General features: G+C 36.2%; 1 non-coding gene and 1 pseudogene across 1 annotated transcript; one reads left to right on the forward strand and one right to left on the reverse strand.

Annotated features, from left to right (window-relative positions):
- Positions 1-1676: 1676 nt before the first annotated feature.
- On the forward strand, positions 1677-1748 carry Trnad-guc. The gene has a single exon. It is a non-coding gene; the product is annotated as a tRNA-Asp (tRNA).
- An 812-nt stretch (positions 1749-2560) lies between these two features.
- Positions 2561-2677, reverse strand: LOC121732147 (annotated as a pseudogene).
- Positions 2678-5168: the final 2491 nt, after the last annotated feature.

The raw sequence follows: 5168 nt of genomic DNA on the forward strand, positions 1-5168 counted from the left end.
TTTGTAAAATCGATATCGCTACAGTAAATTATCAAGGCGTCGCCTTAAGGGTATGACGACCTCTGTGGCTCAGTGGTGAGCGCGTTGGCAGCTCAAGCCGGGGGTCGCGGGTTCGAATCCCGCCGACGGAACAAAAAGTTTTCAAAAAGTTCCTGGGTCATGGATGTGTATTAAATATGTGTATCATATAATAAAAATCTTAAATATATGTATAGTATAAAAGTATTAAATATATTTCCGTTGTCTGGTACCTGTAACACAAGTCCTTCAGGTACTTACCACGGGGCCAGACTGACGTGGTGTGAAGCGTCCATAGATATTTAAAAAAAAAATACTTTTTAAGGGTCCATTATAGGGTTCTGTAATCAACAAAACTTGGTTGACTAGTGACTACAGACCAACCCTATAACGGAATCATCACAAGCTTTTTTTTTTGTATATTGATAGAAATAGTCATACAATTTAAGAGTAACATTGTCCTACAAATAAAACATCCATATTTTAGGAGTCAGGACCATCAATTATTCAAAGTATGAAATTCTTTCTATCTTTGTTAGCTACCACATTCGAGATTTTTCTCAAATAAAAATGTTGTTCGTCTTAACAAAATTAAGCTACTCACAAAATATTAGCTTGATAGTAATAAAAAAAAATGTTATTAAATAGGGCTCCCGTACTATAGTTAGTGCGTTTTAAGATGATATGGGTGACAGTTTTCATGTTCCTTGCTACGGGTTTTTTTTACAAGAAAACAAAAAAAACAAAATGTAATAAATTATATTCCATCTACAAAAACAAATGTTTCCTATTATTGTAAATGAATAAAAATGAAAAGTTGCTAAATGCTAACTTATTATTATAAAATTATAAATATTAACTGTGAAATAGGAGTATAAAATTATTGTTACGAAAACATTTGAAAAATGTCATATGCATGAAACGGAACTTATGTCAATAGAGATTGACTCTGTAATGAAATTAAATCGATAAAAAAGGGCGGCCATCTTAAATCGCCGGCATCACTGAAATGTCAGTACGAAATCGATAATTTGGATTGCAATTCCTTTACGAAGTGATTCGATATTTTTAAACTATCGACACAGAATATACATATATTATGCTATCGATTAATTTTTATTAGGTAACTTCCCTACTATTGTCAATTATAATGTTTTTTTTTTTTATGAAAGAAGGGGGCAAACGAGCAAACGGGTCACCTGATGGAAAGCAACTTCCGTCGCCTATGGACACTCGCAGCATCAGAAGAGCTGCAGGTGCGTTGCCGGCCTTTTAAGAGGGAATAGGGGAGGGTAGGGATGGGAAAGGAAGGGAATAGGGGAGTATAGGGAAGGGAATTGGGCCTCCGGTAAACTCACTCACTCGGCGAAACACAGCGCAAGCGCTGTTTCACGCCGGTTTTCTGTGAGAACGTGGTATTTCTCCGGTCGAGCCGGCCCATTCGTGCCGAAGCATGGCTCTCCCACGTATAATGTGTCACGCATATCATCATAAAACGCACAAACTACAACTATAATAGACACACAATAGACATACTATACACAATACCTGTCTACTGTTATAATAATATTACATAATCAATAAAATTCTGCAATACACAATATTAGAGTAGATATTTTCAATTTTTTATGATCCTTAATTTCAACACTATCACTAAATCTTCGGTAGTATAGTGGTCAGTATCCCCGCCTGTCACGCGGGAGACCGGGGTTCGATTCCCCGCCGGAGAGAACCTTTTAATTTTAATTATTTAAATAATATATAGATTAATAATTGTTTTTAGGGTTCCGTACCCAAAGAGTAAAAATGGGACCCTATTTCTTTTTTATGAAATAAGGGGGCAAACGAGCAAACGGGTCACCCTGATGATGGAAAGCAACTTCCGTCGCCCATGGACACTTGCAGCATCAAAAGAGGTGCGTTGCCGGCCTTTTAGAGGGAATAGGGTAATAGGGGAGGTTAGGGATAGGAAGGGAAGGGAATAGGGGAGGGTAGGGAAGGGAATAGGGTAGGGGATTGGGTCTCCGGTAAACTTACTCACTCGGCGAAACACAGCGCAAGCGCTGTTTCACGCCGATTTTCTGTGAGAACGTGATATTTCTCCGGTCAAGCCGGCCATTCGTACCGAAGCATGGCTCTCCCACGTATTACTAAGACTTCGTTGTCTGTCCCTCTGTCTGTCTGTCTAGGTCTGTGTGTCTGGGTATCTGCCTGCCTGCCTTATTTCTTTACTTAATTCTGTTTAGGTCGCCCTCAGAGACAAATGTCTCTGATTTACATGAGTTATTCTTTAAATAATAACTCATGTAAAAAAAAATAGTTTACATAATAATATGTGAAAATTTAAAATATTCACTAAATTATAAAAGTTATATTATAGTTACTTAATAAAATATTTCCGAGTGCACAGCCGTTTATAATAAAATATATGGTTTTAACAATATTACGAGAAAATTACTAACATACAACATTAAATAATGTTTAAGATAGTATTATAATTTGATTATGTTGTTAAAAAAAAAAATTTATTAAAACGACAAATAGCCAACATCACGCGGTATTCCCAGGCTCACTCATCCAAGTACTAACCGCGCCCGACGTTGTTTATCTTCGGTGATCGGACGAAAACCGGTGTATTCAACGTGGTATGGACGTTGGCGTACGTAATAGCGAATTAAACTTATACCTAAATAGGTACATCTATTTACATGCCTGTGTGTTTGTCTGTGCTAAAATAAGTCCAAAAGTGGGTTACAATTTCGATCGTGTCGTCGCGACACTACTGGTTTCTATGTATTTCTATAAAAAGTGTTGCTAGCTTCGTGTCGCTAGCTGCGGAGGGTGTTTCATAGAAATACATAGATATTAAAAACGGGAACAAATATAATGACCACCAAAAATGCACTTAAACCCTAAACTTGTTTACCAAAAAAAGATAGTTAACACCCAAAAAAATAAAGTCTAAAATTGCAATACTACCAGCTATTTTAGCCATGACAACACTTCAAATTTAAATCGAACACCAAATATAGTAAATGATCACCATATAAAGTAAATGATCACCAAATATAGTAAATGACCACCAAATATAGTAAATGATCACCAAATATAGTAAATGATCACCAAATATAGTAAATGACCACCAAATATAGTAAATGATCACCAAATATAGTAAATGATCACTAAATATAGTAAATGATCACTAAATATAGTAAATGATCACCAAATATAGTAAATGATCACCAAATATAGTAAATGATCACTAAATATAGTAAATGATCACTAAATATAGTAAATGATCACCAAATATAGTAAATGATCACCAAGTCCTTGTGAGCAAATCAATGCGATATTTTTATCCAAATAAATCACTACGATTGACAAAACATGTAACAAGCATATTATTAACAAAATAGTCGGCCAAGTGTGAGTCGGACGTGGAGGGTTCCGTACCGTTATAAAACAAAATTAGACCTAAAATTGTGTTTTTGTATGGGAGCCCCCCTTAAATAATAATTTTATTTTGTTTTAGTACTGCAACAGATATACACAATCTGTAAATTTTTTAAGAAGTCTAGCTGGAGTGGTTCTTGAGATACAATACAGCCTAGGCCCTAGAGATAGACAGACGGACGGACAGACGGACAGACAGACGGACAGACAAAGAAGTCTCAGTAATAGAATCCCGCTTTTAGGTTTCCGTATCCAAAGGGTACAAACGGGACTCTTTTACTCGTACTAAGACTTCGATGTCTGTCTGTCCGTCTATATGTCTTCTTCTCTTTACTAGGATATTTACTAAATAAAAATATATTTAGTTATAATTTTACATTAAAATGCTAATTTATAATGTTGGTGATCGTTTAATATTTTTGGTTTAAGTAATAATGATTTATTTGGAGTTATTTTGCATAAATAGGATAGCGAGATAATAAATCATTGGTGATCATTTTACATTAAAATGATAGTATAATTTTGGTGATCATTTACTTATTTTGGCGATCATTTACTATTTTTGGTTTTAAGATGTTAAATCTTTGGTTATCATTTTACATTAAAATGGTGGTCTGTATTTTGGTGATCGTTTACTATTTTTGTCTGTGAAATGTTACTATTTCTGGTGATCAGTTAATTATAAGCCATTAGATACCAGTGGCGTCGCTGCGGCTTGCGACACGTCGTCTGCGGTTGCTTCATGTCGCCCGCTGCCAACCGATACCTTAACCCGAGCAATCAGGCAAGGATCTTAAACTTTCATTATTTTCCTAGTAGACTTTACATAACACAAAAAATATTATTTTAGCCTCTGCATTTTTGTACGAAAAAATTAAGTTTCCCAAAGCACAATTAACATTTTAATGATTGTATGTGCCGTGTATGGACCGCTGTATGATCAAGTCATACAATTCACAATAAAATGATCACAAGTAACCCTTAGTAGTTATAGGCCGAGGTGAGGATGGAAAAGAACAAACGAAGCAAAATTATTTTGATAGGTACAAAGTGTTAGAAAATTTGTTTAAAAGTGGTCATAATAGTTATTTGTATACAATATAATACCTACAACATACGAATATTACATCGATGATATTTTTTTAATGAATTTTCGAACTGTTTGAGCGTGACACGTGACTTGATTAAAAATTCGTAAGACGAAAAAAGAGTGAACCCCGACACGTGGAGACTCAGTGCGCACGTGCCACGGCTTCTCCTAAGCTGTGGGTACGATCTCTCCGAAGCCGTGGGCACGGCGCGGCGCAGCGTAGGAGGGAAAGTGATAACCACGATTTTCTACTGCGCAGTGAAAATGTATGTCTGCTTTTTCGTTTTTTACTTCCCCCGTACTCACTCATGAGGTCCCTCCATGCTGTTTTTTTCCGATAAAAGTACCATAACAACATCGACATTCATCTCTCGGCCTATGCGACTGGTGGGACGAGTATGACCAAAATATGATGGAATATCAACTGGAATGAAGATTATAATTACAGATGAAGTGCATCGAAGAGCTAGGTGTCGGGGAGATGTGGCAGCAACCGAAGATGCGCGCTATTTGGATGACGATACAAGAGCTTCGCGTGTGCTCACTGTGCAAGTACCTTAAGTTTGATATCATGTTTGTGTTCTTGAGTAGTTATAAGGAATAAATT

This window comes from Aricia agestis, chromosome 11 (genome assembly GCF_905147365.1).
Source record: "Aricia agestis chromosome 11, ilAriAges1.1, whole genome shotgun sequence".
NCBI classification, from domain to species: domain Eukaryota; kingdom Metazoa; phylum Arthropoda; class Insecta; order Lepidoptera; family Lycaenidae; genus Aricia; species Aricia agestis.